Source organism: Diceros bicornis, chromosome 21, assembly GCF_020826845.1.
Source record: "Diceros bicornis minor isolate mBicDic1 chromosome 21, mDicBic1.mat.cur, whole genome shotgun sequence".
NCBI classification, from domain to species: domain Eukaryota; kingdom Metazoa; phylum Chordata; class Mammalia; order Perissodactyla; family Rhinocerotidae; genus Diceros; species Diceros bicornis.
The window spans coordinates 55,548,476-55,568,382 of record NC_080760.1 but is presented as its reverse complement, the minus strand read 5'-3'; the positions used below and the strand labels follow the sequence as shown (position 1 = coordinate 55,568,382).

General features: G+C 50.9%; 1 pseudogene; it reads right to left on the bottom strand.

The window, feature by feature from the left end:
- Nucleotides 1–1,891: 1,891 nt before the first annotated feature.
- Nucleotides 1,892–17,052, bottom strand: LOC131419742 (cytochrome P450 11B1, mitochondrial-like; annotated as a pseudogene).
- Between the last annotated feature and the right edge of the window lie 2,855 nt (nt 17,053–19,907).

The window sequence follows — 19,907 nt, the reverse complement described above, 5'->3', positions numbered from 1 at the left end:
CTTGACAGAATAAAACTGAAGAAACACAGGGAACCAAGAGACGATCTTAAAAGCAGCCAGAGATGCTTTAACTTGGAGGTTGTTTCCAAGATGCGCAAATGCACTCCCACTCCAAGGTCCTTTGATGGAGAGGAGAGATAAGGAGGCAATAGAGGTGAGATTGGCATCCTGGGTGCTGGGGGGTGCCTCTGCCATGGGTGAGCTGTGAGAACCGGGGCAGCTAAACGAATTTTCTGAGGCTGGATGTCCTCATCTGTAAAGTGGGGATGGCAAGTGCTTCCGTTTCAGAGTTGCTGTGAAGATGCAGTGAACACGTGTGCCCAGAGTGGCAGAATGACACACGTTCACCACAGGGTAACTGTATTTTCATTCCACTCCTGACATCACACAAGGCCAGCTCCCCACAGAGCAGGGCCACGAATACAGAGGCGGGAGCAGAAATTCCCGTTTACTGAGGGCTTGTTGGGGCAGAGAGCTGGGCACTCTCCACGCAGCAGTCTTGCCCTCACTGGGGCCTGGTGCATGGACATTCGTATACAGAATTCCTGAAGGAAAAATGTGAAGCTCGGAGGGATCTCGGAGGGATCAAGGGCTGGGCCCCCGTGGTGAGCCAGGGCTGACCAGAGTCTGGAATCTCCTCTCTTCTCCAAGTCCCTCAGCAGAGCCTCTGGGCAGAGAGAAGCCCACCTCCGGGCAGCAGGCCTCTGCCGTGGGCAGAGCGGAGTGGGGAGGAGTGCGCAAACTCTTCTCCTCATCCAGTGGATCTGGGGACCCAGCAGGATGCCTTGGGGCGACTCGAGGCTGGCTGGCGGGGCAGGTGCAGCCAGAAGGCGACCCCGCCTCCCGAAGGCCTTGCTGTGAACTGAGCGCCTGCTCCTCACCAGCTGGGACAGGGGCGGGAGTTGGGTGAGCAGGGCGGCCCCACCACCAGCCTGGCCTCGCGCCCCTGTCAGCTCGGGGCGCCCTGGGCCCCAGGCGGCGTGGGGCGGGCCGCGCGCCCCTGCCAGCCCGGCGCCCCGCAGTCTCAGCTGCTCATAGCCTCTCCCCGCTGGGGCAGGGCAGCCCCTCTCCCGCAGGTCCCTGTGAAAGGGCAGCGGGCACTTCACACAGAGGCTCGATAGAGGGAGCACGAGGCTGCGCCTGGCCGAGATGGCCTCACCGTCTCTTCTAGGGGCTTCTAGGTGGTCGCCTGCCGCCTGCCAAGGGGTTTCCCATCCTTCCTGCTTTCAGCTGAGTAGCATTGGCCCAGATGTTCAAGACGGCTCCTTGGAGTCTATTCTTCTAGTAAACACTACTCATGATCTGTCTATCCAGGCACCTTGGCCTGGGGCTTGAGCCACAATCCTAGAGGACTGGCACTGCCGAGAGGAGCCCAAGTGGGCTGAGCAGAAAAGGGAGACAAACAAATCACCCAGCTTGAAGGTCACATCTAGGCAAGAGTGTTGCAGAAAAAGAGTATCGCATTTGAAACAAACGAGCAGGACAGGGGACCCCGAAGTTGTCAGCTCTTGCATGGGGCAGAATTGAGTAGAGAGAGTTACATGAGACTGGACAAGGAAGCAAGAGGCAGGATCTGAGGCCCCTGGATGGACACATGAGGAGCCTGGAGCTAGTGCTGGGGCCACAGAGAGTCAAAGGCCCTCAGGGGATACTCCTTGCTGGAGAAGGCACTGGTGGGACTGGGCACACAGCCGGGACCTGCAACCAAGATTCATCCCCAGCTCTGCCCTGGCCTTGCTGCATAGCCTGGAAAGCCCCGACCCTCGGAGGACCCGGGCTGTTCCATTTGTGCAAGGTGCTGGCTGGACAGAGTACCTCCGGGAGTAGGGTCCATGGGAGGAACAAGGGTGGCCTGGGGTCAGGCAGACGGGGCTGGTGGTGTGGCTGGGGCGACAGTGCAGAGACGTGACTATTTGATGGCCCGGAAGGTAAGGAGGGGGAGGGTGGAGGGCATCAATATGAAGCGGTAGATCATCTTCACATCCTCTCGCGTCAGCGTCTCCACCACGAAGTTTTTCAGCACCTAGGACAGAGGCGCGGATTCCCCCAGACCCACAGATCAGCCTCAGGGTCCTGGTCCAGCCTTCCCCACCTTCCAGGGCTCTACTAGGTGGGCGCGGAAAACCCAGGAGCCTGTAGTGCCCAACCAGGTCCCTGAACACCCCCGCCCCCACAGGCCACGCCCAGTCCGGTGCCGTCCAGTCCCGCGCCGCCCCGCCCCGGCCCGCTCACGTGGTGCAGCAGAAGCAGCATCTGCACCTCCGCCAGGCGCCGCCCCAGGCACTGGCGCAGGCCGAAGCCAAAGGCCAGGTGGGGGAACCTGGTGCTGGAGGCCCTGTTGTCCAGCCAGCGCTGGGGGTGGTAGCGCTCCGGCCTCACGAACACGGCGGGGTTTTGGCCCAGGGAGTAGAGCGTCACCCTGACCGTTGTCTGTGGGCAGATGGGGAGGGGCAGGGTCAGCCAGCCGCCCCCTGGGCGAAGGTCAGACAGGCTTGGTGTCTGCTGCAGGGGCTGTGGGGCCTCACTCACCCCAGCCGGGATGTGGTAGTTCTGCAGCACCAGATCGGAGCTCACCTCTCCCTCCAAGAAGACACCCACGGGGTACAGCCTGTGGATTTGGGCATCCACCAGGGTCCTCAGCTGTGACAAGACCCTCGCTTCCCTTCTGCAGCCTTCCTGGCCAGGGCACACCAGCCCAGGGGAGCTCCCCCCAGCCCCCACCCCCACCCCCACCCTCACAGTCGCTTCTGCACCAGGAAGCCCAGATCAAGAGGCTGCTTCCTTGCATCTGCTGAGATCAGCCAAAGCTCCCCCAGCCTGAGCAGCCCCGGGTCAGGGAGGACAGCGCTGAGGATGGCGGGGGATCCTAGAGGGAGAAGGGGCCCTGTCCCTTTAGGGAGAGGAAGAGGAGGTGCAGGGGGATGCAGCCTTGGGCAAAGCTGCTTATCAGGATGTGTCTGCAAGCCCCAGCCAGACAGTGGAGCCACACCTACCTCAAGGTCTCCTTGAGGGCCGCCCACAGCAGGGGCAGCTCTGTGGTTGCCATCTGGGGATTTTCAGAGATCCTGGCCTCGGCCACCAGGCTCTCCTTGCGTAGGGCCTGCTGCACTTCGGGGTTCCGAGCCAGCTCAAAGAGGGTCATTAATAAGGGGTAGGCCATCTGCAGGAGCCATGGGTGCAGGGCTCGCACCTTGGCACAGGCCCTGCACCTCAGCCCCAGGGCACCCCTCCCAGGAAGGTGGTCTTCCTCTGGGGGTGGGGTTGTCTCAGAATGCACAGTGATGTGCATGCCCAGAGGAGGACAGAGCCGGGGATGTGAGACCTCAAGATTCTTTTTTTTTTTTTTTTATTGATGTTTTAATGGTTTCTAACATTGTGAAATTTTGGGTTGTACATTTTTGTTTGTCCATCACCACATATATGACTCCCTTCACCCCTTGTGCCCACCCCCCACCCCCACTGCCCTGGTAACCACAGTCCAGTTTTCTCTGTCCATGTGTTGGTTTATATTCCACATATGAGTGAGATCATACAGTGTTTGTCTTTCTCTTTCTGGCTTATTTCACTTAACATAATACGCTCCAGGCCCATCCATGTTGTTGCAAATGGGACGATTTTGTCTTTTTTTATGGCTGAGTAGTATTCCATTGTATACATATACCACATTTTCTTAATCCAATCGTCAGTCGAGGGACACTTAGGTTGCTTCCACTTCTTGACTATGATGAATAATGCTGCAATGAACATAGGGGTGCATAAGCCTCTTTGGATTGTTGATTTCAGGTGCGTTGGATAGATTCCCAGTAGTGGAATGGCTGGATCATAGGGCATCTCTATTTTTAATTCTTTGAGGAATCTCCATACCGTTTTCCATAGAGGCTGCACCAATTTGCATTCCCACCAGCTGTGTATGAGGGTTCCTGTGTCTCCACATCCTCTCCAACATTTGTTGTTTTTTGTCTTGGTGATTATAGCCATTCTAACAGGCGTGAGGTGGTATCTTAGTGTTGTTTTGATTTGCATTTCCCTGATGATTAGTGATGTTGAGCATCTTTTCATGTGCCTATTGGCCATCTGTATATCTTCCTTGGAGAAGTGTCTGTTCATTTCCTCTGCCCATTTTTTGATCGGGTTGTTTGTTTTTTTGTTGTTCAATTGTGTGAGTTCTTTATATATTATGGAGATCAACCCCTTGTCAGATGTATGTTTTGCAAATATTCTCTCCCAGCTGGTTGGTTGGTTGTTCATCTTGATTCTGGTTTCATTTGTCTTATAAAAGCTCTTTAATCTGATAAAGTCCCACTTGTTTATTTTTTCTTTAGTTTCCCTAGTCTGGGTAGGCATGTCATCCGAAAAGATTCCTTTAAAACCAATGTCAAATAGTGTGTTGCCTATATTTTCTTCTATGAGTTTTATAGTTTCAGGTCTCACCTTCAGGTCTTTGATCCATTTTGAGTTAATTTTTGTGAATGGCAATAGCACATGGTCCACTTTCATTCTTTTGCATGTGGCTGTCCAGTTTTCCCAACACCATTTATTGAAGAGACTTTCCTTTCTCCATTGCATGTTCTTAGCACCTTTGTCGAAAATTAGCTGTCCGTATATGTGTGGTTTTATTTCTGGGCTTTCAATTCTGTTCCATTGATCTGTGTGTCTGTTTTTGTACCAGTACCATGCTGTTTTGATTACTATTGCTTTGTAGTATGTTTTGAAGTCAGGAATTGTGATGCCTCCTGCTTTGTTCTTTTTCTTTAGGATTTCTTTAGCTATTCGGGGTCTTTTGTTGCCCCATATAAATTTTAGTATTCTTTTTTCTATTTCTGTGAAGAATGTCATTGGGATTCTGATTGGGATTGCATTGAATCTGTAGATTGCTTTAGGTAATATAGACATTTTAACTATGTTTATTCTTCCAATCCACGTGCATGGGATATCTTTCCATTTCTTTATGTCATCGTGGATTTCCCTCAATAATGTCTTGTAGTTCTCATTGTATAGATCCTTCACCTCCTTGGTAAGATTTATTCCTAGGTATTTTATTCTTTTTGATGCAATTGTAAATGGTATTATCTTTTTGAGCTCTCTTTCTGTTAGTTCATTATTAGCATATAGAAATGCAACTGATTTTTGTAGATTGATTTTGTACCCTGCCACTTCGCTGTAGTTGTTGATTGTTTCTAATAGTTTTCCAACAGATTCTTTAGGGCTTTCTATATATACAATCATGTCATCTGCAAATAGTGAGAGTTTCACTTCTTCATTACCTATTTGGATTCCTTTTATTCCTTTTTCTTGCCTAATTGCTCTGGCCAAAACCTCCAGTACTATGTTGAACAGGAGTGGTGAGAGTGGGCAGCCCTGTCTCGTTCCTGTTCTCAGAGGAATGGCTTTCAGTCTTTCCCCGTTGAGTATGATGTTAGCTGTGGGTTTGTCATATATGGCCTTTATTATGTTGAGGTACTTTCCTTCTATTCCCATTTTATTGAGAGTTTTTATCATAAATGGATGTTGTATCTTGTCAAATGCCTTCTCTGCGTCTATTGAGATGATCATGTGGTTTTTATTCTTTGTTTTGTTGATGTGATGTATCACGTTGATTGATTTGCGGATGTTGAACCATCCCTGCGTCTCTGGTATAAATCCCACTTGATCATGGTGTATGATCTTTTTAATATATTGTTGTATTCGGTTTGCCAATATTTTGTTGAGGATTTTTGCATCAATGTTCATCAGCGATATTGGCCTGTAATTTTCTTTCTTTGTATTGTCTTTGTCTGGTTTTGGTATCAGGGTGATGTTGGCCTCATAGAATGATTCAGGAAGTGTTCCATCTTCCTCTATTTTTTGGAATAGTTTGAGGAGGATGGGTATTAAATCTTCTTTGAATGTTTGGTAAAATTCACTGGAGAAGCCATCTGGTCCTGGACTTTTATTTTTTGGGAGGTTTTTGATTACTATTTCAATCTCTTTACTTGTTATTGAGACCTCAAGATTCTTAAACCTACTTCATCTACTTCTCCGGAACCCCTCAGGAAAGGTGTCCCACCTTGGTGGAGACCCAGGCCTCCTCCAGCCACTCAGGGCCGGGTTCTCACCCTCCTCTGGAGCAGGAGGGCCTCCGTCCTGACATTTACTTGAGGGGAGTGGGTTCTGGAGTCCCAGGTCCATTGGCTCTCAGTGGTTTATCTCCCCTGGGCATCCACAGGCACGTCAGCCCAGCTCTCACGGTCCTAACACGAACCGGCCACCCGGGAACCCCAACCAGTTCCTCCTCCTGGGTCATTTCCATGTGCTGGGAGAGGCGCCCGCCACGCCAGCCTGAGGTCTGGGGGCTAGATATCTCCTGAATGCCCGTCCCCAGGGCAGCGTGCCTCTGGCTCCACCTGACATGCAGCGGTGGCCTCCCTGCTGACCCCTGAGCTTCAGTCCATGCTCTGTCCGGTGGCACATGGGGACACTTGGGAGCAAAGTCTGATTGAGATGCTGCCGCCGAGACACCTGTTAGCCTTGGAAATGGGCCTGGTGCCCGAGGCCCTTCCTGACAGGAGTGCTGATCCCCTCTGCCTCGTCTGCCCACTTGCCCTTTGCCCTCCACTCAGCCTCACTCCCTCCCTCGCTGTCCGGTTTTGGAGGCCCTGGACTGCGGCCCTCCCCGCCTCCTCTTCATGGCCTGTCTGACTTCTGTGTGGTTCTTCCACATTCAGCTGAAAGGCCCCCTCCTACAGGAAGCTGTCCCAGAGCTGCCCCCTGAGGACATCCCTCCCCGGGGCTCTCTCACGGTGGCTGCATCTCAGCCTCTGCTCGGGGAGTTTCTCACTGCGAGTCTGTGCCCGGCTCAGACCCAGGGCTGGGTCCAGAGCAGGCCCTCCGAGACGCTGGCAGATGAAGGCTGGTCTGAGGCGGGAAGCTTTGGCTACACTCCACACCCTGGGGCCCACTGTGCCCACCGTGCTGGCTTGCCATCTGTCCTCTCCTGCACAAGCTGGAGCCCTGTGTTGTCATCAGCCTGTCGCCTCTGAGGATCTTTTATGGAAGCCAAATGTCATCTGTCACTGGGAAGGGTCCCCTGTGCAGCCCTCCACTGCCTCTCGGCCCATGCTCCTCTTCCCAGGACCCGGATCGTCCTAGTGGGGTCTGTGCGGCTGCACGTCCCCAGGCTCTGTCCACTCTGCACTCTGCCTGGAGCACGGTTTCCCACGAGCGACTGCAAACTCCTTCCCTTCCAGGCTCGGCTCCCGTGTTCCCTCCCCTCCGAGCATTCCATCAGCTCAGGAACCGAGGCCCAAGACCAGTAGTCTTGGAGGCACAGACTGGGGAGGTGGCGTGCAGGAGACGCTTGCATGAGAGGGGTCAGGAGGGCCCGGGGTGGCTGGGCAGGGCTGGCTGCTGGCCTGACCGTGTCCACGCTGCCGGCAGTAAGGTCGATAGAGTTGGCCCTGATGGCATCCAGGCTCATGTCTGCACTCAGCAGCAGCTCCGCCACGATGCCGCTGTAGCGCCGCGGGCGGCCGAGGGCCAGCTCCTGATAGATTTTCTGGATGGAATTGTTGGCTGTGGGGACAGAGACACAGAGGCCCTGGGCCTGGTGCTGGGAGGCACTTCTTCATGTTGTCCCCCTGCCTGTCAGCCCTCAGCACCCCAAGTGTCCCTGCTCCTGTGCCCAGTTCTCGGGATCAGCCCAGCCCAGCCTCAGTGCCAGCTCCCTCGGGGCCCATGAAGAAGCCGCAAGCCCCTTTATGTGGCCTCAGTTCTCCCAGACTGTGGTAAGTGGAAATTGGGGACCCCCGTGTCCCTGCCTCGCAGCACTGCCGGGTCCCTGGCCCTCACCGTACTGGAAGATGTAGTCCCAGGCCTCAAAGTGCTCCTTCCACACCTGGGTGCTTGTCCAGCGTGACAGGTTCCTGGGCATGAACATGAGCTGCACGGTGGATTTGAACATGGCCTCCAGAGCGTGGATAAAGTGCAGGCTGGCAGGGCTCGGGCTGTGGCTGAGGAGGCCCAGCCGCTCTCCAAAAAGGGCTAAGTTGCTGGCTGCAGGGAGGATGCGGTTGCTGAGCCTAAGGCAACCTGGGCCTCGCGGCTGCTCCTGCCAACCCTCCCGCCCCAGTTCCTGGCCTCCCCCAGCACCCCGATCCCGGCCCTCCCCTTGTGCCCCCACACCTTCTATGGTGTAGCAGAAGATGCTGGGCTGGGCATCCAGGGTCAGACTCCCCCGGGCATTCTGCAGCATCTTCCACTTCAGGGCCTTTGAGAAGTCCCTTGCCACCCCATCCACCATGGGGATGTACTTCTGGACGGCAGGCTGTCATGTTTCGGCTCCAACTGCACCCCTTTCTTTCCGGGGGGCCTGAGTGTGCTGTGCCCAGGGTGCTCAAGTCTGTGCTGGGGCTGAGACCGGAGCGTCTGCCAGAACGTGCTGCATTCTCGTGCAGACTTGCAGCCCCGTGCCCGGCCCACACATCCCCCATCCCAGCCCTCCCGGGCTGTGGAGGCCTTTTCTCCGAAGATGGAGGCTGGCCCTCCTGTCAAGCTTTTCCCACCTTGCTCACACTATGCCCCAAGCAGGAGAGGCCCCTGTGACCTTCGTCTCCCCACCCTACCCGTTCCTGAGAATGGGGCCCCTGTGCCAGTCACCCCTACTCCTGTCCCTACAGTGTCTCCAGCTCCTCCATGGCGGGAACCAAGTTGCATCTCTCCTAATATACTCAGAATAGAGCCCAGAGCTCGTGAGGGCTCCATGGACGGCCCCTAGTGGACGACGGGAAGGGATGGGCATTCTCAGCCACATTCCAGCATAAACGCCTTCTCTCCTGCGGCTAGCCGCCTGAGGTACTGAGAACGATCACGTGCACACACATGCACATATGACACACAAGTACAAGCACCTGCTGACAGCAGGATGCACACGGACTTGCACACGCATGTACGCTAACACAGGGAACACACGTGGGAAAACACACGTGAACACAGACACACAATTCCCACATGCACAACACGCAACACTCAGACACTCAAAAACATGCACGCACACAGACACACATGCAGGCAGGCACACACACAACAGGCAAAAACACACACACATGCAAGCAGACAGAGGCACACGACCAACACATGCAGTGGTGCGAGCACATGCACAGGCACACATGTGAGCACAAACACAAGGAAGTCGACATGGGCAAACACATATCCATTCACTCACATGTAGCAACATCCACACACAGGAATGCATGTGCACACACAGCAAACATACTCAGACTGGCACAGACGTCCACACAAGCAGACACCCCCAGACACACACACGCACACTCACCCAGGCTCCCACTCTGAGCTTTGCCTCTGACAAAGGTGCCACCGGTGTCCAGTCTGCTATCGCCCCATCCCCAGGCTCTCCACTCCTGAGCAACCTTGGCCTCAACTCCAGGAGGCACGGGGGCGGCGCAGAGGGCTGCGAGCCTGGGGGACCCTCAGTCTCCAGCACACGCTGATGTGCACCACTGGCCGGTGACTCCCCTTCCCAGGCCTGGGCTTCCTGAGCTGTCAGAGGGGAGCCCCCTGCAAGAGAGACCCTCAGAGGCCTGCGTGGAGGGGGTGCTCCCTCGAGGTAGCTGTTGTCCTTCCTCTCAGTCTGGAGGAAGGGGCCCCACTGTGCGCCTGCTCTCCCTACCCCGCCCCAGGGCACATTGACCCCATGGGATGGGCACTTGTCGGGAACTGTGTCCCCTCTCTCCACCCGCCCAGATAGGCCCAGAGCAGGTGTGTTTTGGGGTCTTCCCTCTCTCCCTCGTGTCTGCACCCAGGCTGCCCAGCCCCCATCGCAATTTGTCCTCACAGCAAGCACACGCCATATTTGTGCCCACAATGCCATCAGTAGGCCAGCCAGGGCTCCACGGCTGTCCGCCGCGGGTGATGGCTCTCCATCTGCTGCAGCCTCATCACATCTTCGGGCAGCATCACAAACACCGTTTGTGTCCCTCCTACGTCATACCTGTGGGACAAAGCTCAATGCCCTGCTGTGGGACCGTGTCCTCCCCCGTCCCCCTCCCATGTTTGGCCTGTCTTCTATTGACCTCCCCCTTCTCCTAGACTGTGGCTCAGAGCAGGCAGTCCCTCTTGCTGTCTAACTGAAGCCTCTCCCACTCTAGTGTGTGGGCTCTGTCCACTCAGCAGCGAGCCGTGGAGTGCTCCTGATACTGGCTCAGCACAAGGCTGATGTGAGGGAAGCCACACTGTAGAAAAGAAACCCTACTGCAACTTTGAGTGATCTCTGACTAACTAGCCCAGCTGGATATGCACCCTCCAGGAGATCTAACTGCTCTGTAGATTTTACGACCCCTGCTTGTGCATGTACCTCCCAGCTGTGATAAGATGATGACTTTGTTCTTTTGAGTTCCTTAGGAATGTGATGACCACTGGCAGGTGAACCCCCTTTTTGGGCGGTCACAATTTGGCACCCCAAGCGGGACATTAAGTCCTGCTCATGGCCAGCTGACCTTGGATGGGTGACCTGTCGGGTAAATCCCTAGCGGCTGCCGAGGCTCTCTTTGTCTCGGGGAGCTGTCCTTCCTGCTTTCCTGGACCAACGCCGGCTGCCTCCTAACGCTGGTTGTGGTAGGAAGAGAAATGGCTACTTTGGTGAGGCGATGGGCTCAATCTGTAATAGGGTAAGTCACTTGAGGACGCTCGTGAACTTCCTTCCCCTCCATCTGGGGTCCTTCTGTTTGCAGCACAGCCATCTGGGATCCAATGGGACCGTCTGGGCACGCACTCAGAATGGGAACAGTTGTAGGACTTTATACCCTAAATCTGAGAACTAGTTCGCTGGTGTCTGGTTTTTCTGTGTCTTTGTCTGTGTTGGTAAATAGCTTAAAATTGGCTGTTTGGGGACTGAATTTCTTGGTGATCATAAAAAGCTCTCTTTAGAAATTACCTTGTTTGTTATGGCCACCTTGGGAAAAGCCCTCTAAAATGGAAATAACTGTAACTAGCTGGCAAGATAACCCAAGATAATTTGTAGTTACAGTAGCCATTTTGTGCTCCTTTTGAGCTTTTGAACTGACAAACAAAGAAATCTTTAGAGAGTCAAAGGCTTCACCCTTGGCAGCTCCCCTCTTGTTTCTGGGCCTGATCACTCCGGCGACCCCAAGTGAGTTGTCTCTTGGTGGTTCTGGTTTCTGGTTTAAACTGTCCTGCCAGGGTTGTGTGCCCCAGCATAGGAACTGTTGTTTCTGTGGCCATTGTCTTGATAACCCTTGGGAAGAAGCCGTGAGGGCGAGGCCTGATCACCTCTTTCTCTTCTTTGTCTGTTTCATTTGTCACCTCCTCTGTTGTCACCAAGTCGAGGTTAAGTTCAGGCTGGACCTGAGCCTGCACCTTCTGTAAAAATTGAGAACTTAAAAAACTTTCTTCCAGGGACTTAACTCTCAACCCTGGCATTGGGACCCCCAGCCCCCAGCCCGCTCCAGGCCTTTGCTTCTTGCCTCCCTGGCTTGCTTTCTGTTGGCTCAGGGACTAAGTGCCCCGGCTGAGTGGGACTTGACTAAATCTTATGGCTGTATTGAAGCCCACAGTCAGGCTCTGCACCCTTCTCCAGGCTGCTGTTAGTGGGACACCAGCTTTACAGCCATGGGGAACACTCCAAGCACCCCTGGAGACTCACCCCTCGGGTGCACTTTAACTAATGGGAAACACTTTCAGTTGGGTGGGTTATGACCCAGAAACTCCATCTTGGAGAAAACTTGAGTGGTTTCTCTGTGCCTTTGTGATCTAGGTGGACAGGTAGATCAACCTATAGTGTCATTTAAGTTACAGCCCAATTTCTGAGAAATCAAGAGCAATTGTCCTTAAAATAAATCCTTGTAAGACTGGAGATACAACTGTAGGGGCAGTTCAGAGTCCAGCCAGTTCCTTTATCTCAGACAGGGTTACCGCCTCGCCTCTCTGGGAAGTGTTAGCTAGCTCATCAGCAGTTCCTAAGACTGAAGAGAAAAAAAGGGAGAAAGGCAAAAAAAACGGCCCTAAGAGCACCCTCGCCAAAAATCTAGCATCCTGAGTGTCTTCTCCACAAATATTAGTAAAACAGTCTTAAAACAAAATATGGATTCATAACTAGGGAGCTTTGTATTACTGTACCTGATTCATGACAGTAATTTTTAAAAAATAGCTGTGGAAACTCTGTGTGTGTTTGTCTATAGGTATCTTACATATGTGTGATATTTTACCTCCGGATGGTGTGGTCAAAATTAAGAGCTCTGTTTAATTGATTTAAAGTAATTGCTTACATAAATTCTAAATGTAATAGATTTAGCCCAAATGTCTTTCAAGTTACCATGATATAAATTAATCTTTGGTAAATGAAAGCTGGTTTAAGTTTGTTGGTTTGATTGAAGAAGGCATGTCCTCAGAGTTGTCAGTATATGGATATGATGCCAACATGCCACCTGGGTTTACTAGTCCAATAAGCTTATGTTGTCTGTTGCAAATTCATCAGTAAAATAGCTTCAAATGATAGTTAATTTTGTCTAATATCTCATAAAGTTTTCATGGGTAATTGAAACACAATTGTTGGAAACAAATGATTTAGATAGATGAAAATGGGTTAGAGTTTTTGGGTACAATAAGTATGTTTTGTGGTTTTGTATACTTGAAAAAACAGCCTCCAAATTTTTTTTGATAACTTAAAACTTTAGAGTTTTGCTAAATTAAGTTAAATGATAAAAATTTGTTGGGTCGTTTTCAAATAAGATAAAATAATGAGACATTAGTGCTACACATATCTAAGTTTATCTACTTTTGGCTTCTTATTAAAGAAAAACTAAAAGATGTTTTGGATCTATTGGTAAAAATGTCTTCTGTTTTATTAAAAGATTGTACTATGAAGTAACATGTTTTTAGAAATTATAAAAAGTGTTTATAAATTTGTCAAGCCACAGAATACTAATGAAAAAGAAAGTTTACAATTGCTTAATTAGTTTTTACTTAAAAATTAAGTTTTCTAAGGGTTAAAAATTCTAATATGTGATTAAGGTTACTAAAAATTAATGAGGAAAACATCTTTGTATTCAAGGAAAGTAAAATTTATGTTTTCAGTGAAGAAGGTAAAAATAATGGAAATATTTTTGTTTGTTTTGTTAAGAAAGATAAATTTGTCCTAAAGTACTAGAAGGGAAGAAAGGAAGGCATAGGACAAATTCTGAATGTAGAAAGAAATTTATAGAAGGTTTGTGGAAGAGGAACTTTAAAAAAAGTTTTATGCATGGTCAAGTTGGCTGGGATTAGAGTAAATCTAATTAAGTAAATGAGTTTTAATGTCAAAAGTAACCTGGTGCAAAATTAGGCACCAGGCACTCTTGGGCCAGCCCTGTGGCTTAGTGGTTAAGTGCTCCTGCTCCACTACTGGCGGCCCGGGGTCGGATCCCAGGTGCGCACCAACGCACCGCTTCTCCGGCCATGCTGAGGCCGTGTCCCACATACAGCAACTAGAAGGATGTACGACTATGACATACAACTATCTACTGGGGCTTTGGGGGAGAAAAATAAATAAATAAAATTATTTAAAAAAATGAATTTGATTCTTTCTCTCTTAAAAGGATAATTTCTTAAACTTTACTCTGCTTTTGATAGGGAAATTCTGAAAGGTTTTAGTGTTTTATCAAAATAAATTTCCTGTATTGTTTTTATCAGGTCTTTAATCACAGGTGCTAAGATTTTTCTTACAGCTATTTAATTTTCTGCATTTTCCTGAAAATCTTTAACTGTCACCATGGCTAAATGGATAACTAAGCATTGTTTCATAGGGACCTATGATATTGTGCGGGCAAATGTTATTAATGTAAATGCTTTAAAAATTATATAACATTCCTAGAATTCTGATCTGTCCTGATCAGTCATAATTTGAGTTATTATCTTGAAGTATTGTATGTCACTGAAATTAACCAAATTTCTTTGTCAGTTGCCACTTTGGGGTCTTGTTGTTTATAGGCAGTTATTGTTTTACTCTGATGCTTTTGCGAATGTTTTCATCTTCAGAGAAATTCATGGAAAGGACTCTGGCACTTACTCTAGAAAACAGGTTTCTGGTTAACTTTCTGATTATAAAACTGAACTGGGTAAGAAATTACAGAAGTCTAATTGAGAAACTTATGGCCCCATAAAACTGCTAACAGATTAAGATCAAGAATTGATTACACTGGACTGAATGAACTGATGAGAATGATTATAATTGTTATGATTTTTGTTTGAAATATTGCTGATTTTTTTTTCCAGATTTAAGAAAACCTTTTCCCTTTTCTCTCAAGCTAACCATGACTTATAGCAATTTGGTAAATTATACCATTGTAAGCAGAATTTAAACATTTATTTTTTTCTCCCTACTTGATCCCTCCAGGATTTGGAAACTCTTAGTGAGTGAGTATTGTTTCCATGGCATTATAGTTATTTGCATAAGTTCAATAAGAATCTGTTCTCCTTATAACAGGACACAATTGGAAACATTGGTTATATTACAAAGGCTTTGACTGGAATATCATATTTGAGAAAAACATACAGACTCAGATATGACAAGACAGCTTTTGAGGAATAAAGCTTGACTTTCTGGAATAAAGTCACTCGGAAATATTGGCTTGATTGACCTTGTTTACAGAAGTTCCAAGCAATCTTACCAGGATGAGCAAGGAAGGTCACTTATCTGACAGGTGCCTGGAACCTCAGTATTTTGGGGAACCTCAAAAGAAGAGAGGAATCACCCAAATCTGTAGGTGTTACAGGCAAGTCTGATGACAAAGTCCTTGGCTTGGCTTTCCTGGCCTCGAGAAGCCTTTAAAGTTCAATCTGAGATTCCTTATAAAGAATTCCAGCAAAGCAGATTTAAAAGAGCCTATATGATCAATTGTTGTTCTTGCTGCACTTATGTAAATAACTAAATCAAGTTTTATTGAAACTAGACTTGTGTTGCAAACCAGTTAGTCTTAATTTGGCTATCTTTGGTAAAAATGAGGTTGATTTTAGAGAGAAAAATTATGTTTCAATAAAAACTATAATACATATTTGTCAATGTTGAATTCTGGTTCTGTTAATTGTCTTTGAGGTTTTTATTATATCTATTAACTGGACTGGATCCTGAATTCTTCTAGTCTCCTGAAATACCTGGCTACAAATCTCCAAACTAATGTTTTCAATTTTTTTGCATCATTCTCATTTGGAAGCACAGAGAACTAAACCTGCCCTTTTTCCTGAAGCCTTGCAAACTGAAGCTGGTGGACTTGACATAAACTTAAGAGAGATTCATGTCTGTTGCTAGGTAAGCCACTCAGAAAGGATACCTGAACACTCAATTACGTCATCAGAGACATTTTAAGCTGCAGAAGATGCTTCAACACTGACATCTAGAAATCTTCTGGACTCAAAAACTGGTTTATAATTTACTCCCACCATTGACTTTGCTTTTCTTTTTGTCTTATTAAATACCCAGGTACTTGTCTACACAATATAGGCCTGACTTTGGGAGCCCACATGCATCACTGTCTTCCTAAGAGACTGGTTCAATGAGATGGAACATCCTATGCCCATCATCAACAGGATGTCCCTCAAGATTGAGGGACTGAACAACTAAAGGGGGGAATTGATACCAGCTCAACACAAGGCTGACATGAGGGAAGCCACATTGTAGAAAAGAAACACTATTGTAACTTTGAATGACCTCTGACAAACTAACTCAGCTGGATATGCACCCTCCAGGAGATCTAACTGCTCTGTAGAGTTTACGACCTCTGTTTGTGCATGTACCTCCCAGCTGTGATAAGATTATAATTTTGTTCGTTTAAGTTCCTTAGGAATGTGATGACCCCCAAACAGAGAGTCTATACTGATAGCCATCATCAGTGAAGACTGAAAGATCTGATGTGGCACTCCCAGTCTGTAACACCAGAGTGTCAACATTCCTGACCCCATCCGCTGTAACCCCCTGGCCTATATAACTGCTGTAAGATCTTCTGCCCCCTTAAGATTTTGGGGGGACATTAGTTGGCCATCTTCCCTCTTGCTAGCAAGCTGTAATAAGTCCTTTCTCTCCTACTACCTTGCCTCTTGACTACTGACATGTTTTACAGTGGGCAGATGAAACCTTTTTTGGATTGTAACAATTTGCCCTCATGAAGAGCCACAGTCTCCATCATCAAAGGCACACCCAGCCCCCACCAAGCTCCCACCCTGCCTCCCTAAGGATGCAGAGCACAGGGTCCAGCTGGGATGTGGCAGTGCCTGGTACCTAGCATGGACTCACAGCCTGTAGGGACAGAGCATTAGGGTGTTCCCCCCTCATGGGCAGGAGGGCAGTACCTGAAAATGGGCCCCAGCTCCTGGGAGGTCTGGTGCATCTCCAGGTGAAGGGTCTCAGAGCCCTGCTCCCTCCAGATCTGCAGCACCCTCATCCACCTGTTGCCGGGACACTGGGGTATGGCTTCGAAGGGCAGCACCACCTTGGGGGCATGAGAGGCTCTGGTGTCCACTGTGTGTGCCTGGTGCAAAGACAGCCAGGGTCCTGCCAGGCACATGTCTGCCTTTGCCCTGAGCACCATTCCTGAGTTCCTTGACCTACTCTCAGCCCAATCCTTTTATGTCGCCTGGAGACTGGACAGGCCAACTTGATCATGTCGTGGAAGAAATCATCCCTGGACCAAGCCAGGAGACCTGGGCAGAGGTCAGGCATGGAGGCCAGCAGCTGGAAGAGGAGGAAGAAAATGGAGGGGTACCTCGTGGGCAATTCTGCAAGCCCTGCTGCTGAGTGGGTGCTTGCAGGATCTGGATTGGGGGCTGAATGGGGGCGAGCATGGAAAGAGGCCTCTCCCCTCTCCCCAGTGGGGGAAGGAGCAAGATGGATGGTCCCTTATCTTATCAAGAGATGAGAAGGGGCCTTGGATATTTTCTTCTACTTCCTACAAGGCCTGGAGCAGGAAGGCATGGGGATGGTTTGCACTAATTTCATTAACCCACATGTGTTTTATCTACTCATCCCCAAGCCTTATGCTGGGCTCAGGGAGTGGAGACATGAGCCAGCAAGGGTCCCTCCCAGTGAGGGCTTTCAGTCCATGGGGGCGGTTAGGGGAATCCACAGACACAACTCGGGGGGGGTGCACCCTGGGCCCTGTCTGTCTGGCCTTGCTGGTCCAGCTGAGGAGCAGTGAAGACTTCCTGAGGGTCGCTGAGGGCTGGCCTGCAAGCCGCTCCTGAGGCAGAGAGCTGAGAGGTGTGGCTTGCCTTGGTCCAGGCTGGCCCCCACGGGGCCCTGTGCTCAGTGCCCACACCCTCCTTCCTCATCCTAAGTCGTGCTCTCGGAGGTGCAGACTCCGAGCTCAGGCTGATGGTGGGAGGAGAAAGTCTGTGACTGGGGGCTGTGGTCGTGGGCTCCCCACTCTCCCAGGGATTCTTTCCAGGAGGCGCACAGTGGAGCCAACCTGCGGAGGGTGGGTCCATGGTTTGGGATCTTGTGTTTTCTGATCGAAGCCTGGCAGCATACCCATGAGGTGGATGTCACTGTTGTCATTCCCATTTTCAGGTGAGGAGACCTAGGCCCAGGGGTTCTGTCACCTCCCAAGGACCCCAGTGTGTCAGAGGGGCCCAGAGCCCTTGCTTCCCAGCCCCGTTCAGCTGTGCCCACAAGCCCCGACCCTGATTGGGGGAGGGGGAACCGTAGCTCAGGCTGTGGAGGCAGCCAGAGAGTGTGTGTGGGTTGAGCAGGAGGAGCAGGATCTAAGTGATATTTTTAATTTTTTCTTGAATTTCATCTGTTCCCCACTCCTGTGCCTTCCTTGGAGAACATTCAGCTGGGGCAGTGAGTCAGAGCTGCCAAGGCCCTTCAGCAAGCCGACATTAGGATGTGCCTCAGCCCCAATGGTGTCAGAGCTGTCCTTGGACAGAGACGCAGGCTGGGGTGACAGCCTGCCCTTGGTGTGCCTGGCCCTGCCTGTGTGCCCTCCACCCCCACACTCTTTTAGCCTCTCTTGATCTGTTTTTGGGGCTTTCAGCACTGTTGCCATGTGCCAACTTTCCGTGTCCCCACACGGCCTGCCACGAGGAAGCTGGGGACACAGGTTGGCCCAAGACCAGCCTCTCCTGCCTGGAGGAACTGCAGAGATGGCTGCGACATGGAGGTGCCAGCACCAAACTCTCCTGTATTTGCGCTGAACTCCTGGTGCCTCCCAGACCCCGAGCCTTGAACCCAAGGAGCAGGTCCCAGAAGAGGAGCAGGTCTCAGAAGAGCCTTCTCACAGTGCGTCATCCTCGATGAGGACGTGAGGGTTCTCAGTGCCCCTGCTTCTCTGTCAGCCCTGGGCCACCCTGTCTGCCCTGCAGTTCTGGCAGGCCCTCCCTGGAGACCGCCTCCTGGGAGGACACCCCGTGCCAAGGCCGAGCCAGGATGTCTCTTCTGATGAAGAGCCACGGGGCCAGGGCTCACGCACCCTGAGAGTGCAGAGAGGGCCTGAGAGGGAAGACCCCGCCCCGACATCCTCCCATCCTGCTGAGGGTGTGCCAGTGTCCCGTGGAGAAGAAGGCAGGTCAGAGGCATCACAGGGCAAGGCATCCATGAATACAGCGGACGTTCCCAAGGTCCACTGTCAGGAAGAGGGGCCCTCAGCTGAGGGCCACGTGGGCCCCTCCCCCCTCTGCCAAACAGCTGAGATGTGTGGGCTCCCGGGAGCACGTCCAGGTCAGCCCTCCTTCCTGCCCAGGACAGGACCTTCTTCCTCCCCTGGGGGCTGGGTCCTGGCTTCTCCACACTTCGTCCCTGGTCCTTCCTGTCCCCAACTCCAGGGACTGAGCCTGCACCCCAAGAAGGTTCTTAGACCCCTTCCCCTAGGCTATGGCTATGGGAGGCCTCCCCAACCCCAGCCCCCACCCAGCACCCACCCTGGCCCATGGCGGAGCTCCAGGACCCTGTGGCCCAGAAGTCTGAGCTCTTTGTCGCCCTCTGGAGATGGGTAGGCCAACTGTAGCTGCACCTCTTGAGCCCAGCCCCCAGGACCCTCAAGGGGTGGGGACTTGAGGAGACAGGCGGCCCCTCTTCTTGGAGCATTGGACACAACATACTCTAGGATCCAGCAATTTCCTCTCCCAGGCCCATGGTGTTAATAACAGCCTGTGTGCAATAGAAAAAGATGAAGAAAGATGGGGAAACAGCCACCCAAATGCCAAGTTGGGAAGAAGGGTTTAGAAAGCGGTACAGACAAATCTGATGAGGAAGTCAAGATGGCGGCGTAGGCGGACTCTGAACTCACCTCCCCCTGGGGACACGGCCAATTTACAACTACTCCTAGAAAAATTACCTCTGAGACAGAACTGAAAACTGGATAAGAGGAACTCCTGCAACAACGGACAATCCTAACTGAGGTAGAAGAGGCAGAAACTCCCTTCTGGAGAGGAAAAACACCGCCTTCACAAGCCACAGCGCCTCACGGCTGCCCGGGAGCAGCCCAAAGGTATGCAGCTTCCCTGGAGGAGCAGGGCCATGAGTCGGGGAGCGCCCCCGCTGTGGGCATTTTGTAGACCCAGCACAATCGAGACGAGTGGCATAATATCTGACTTTGCCTGCTACTAAAACATTGGGGAATTCCTCCAGAAAAGCTGGTTCACAAAGAAAGTAAAACCGGCTCTTACAGGGCCCAGGCGCAAACTCACCCGTTTCAGAGAGCAACCTAAAATCACCAGAAAGAAAGCTGCACAGTGCTTTGGTGAAATAGACTCACCTCATAGGCACTGAGTGCATCTCAGTGAGAGGTGAGATCTCTGCAGGGACTGGGACATTGGCGGCGACCACTGTTGTGGCCTGCTGTGGACCTGCTGACACAGAGGCCATGGGAGTTCTTCCTGAGGCCTGCTAGCCCACGGTCTGCCCCACCCACTAGAGCACTGATTTA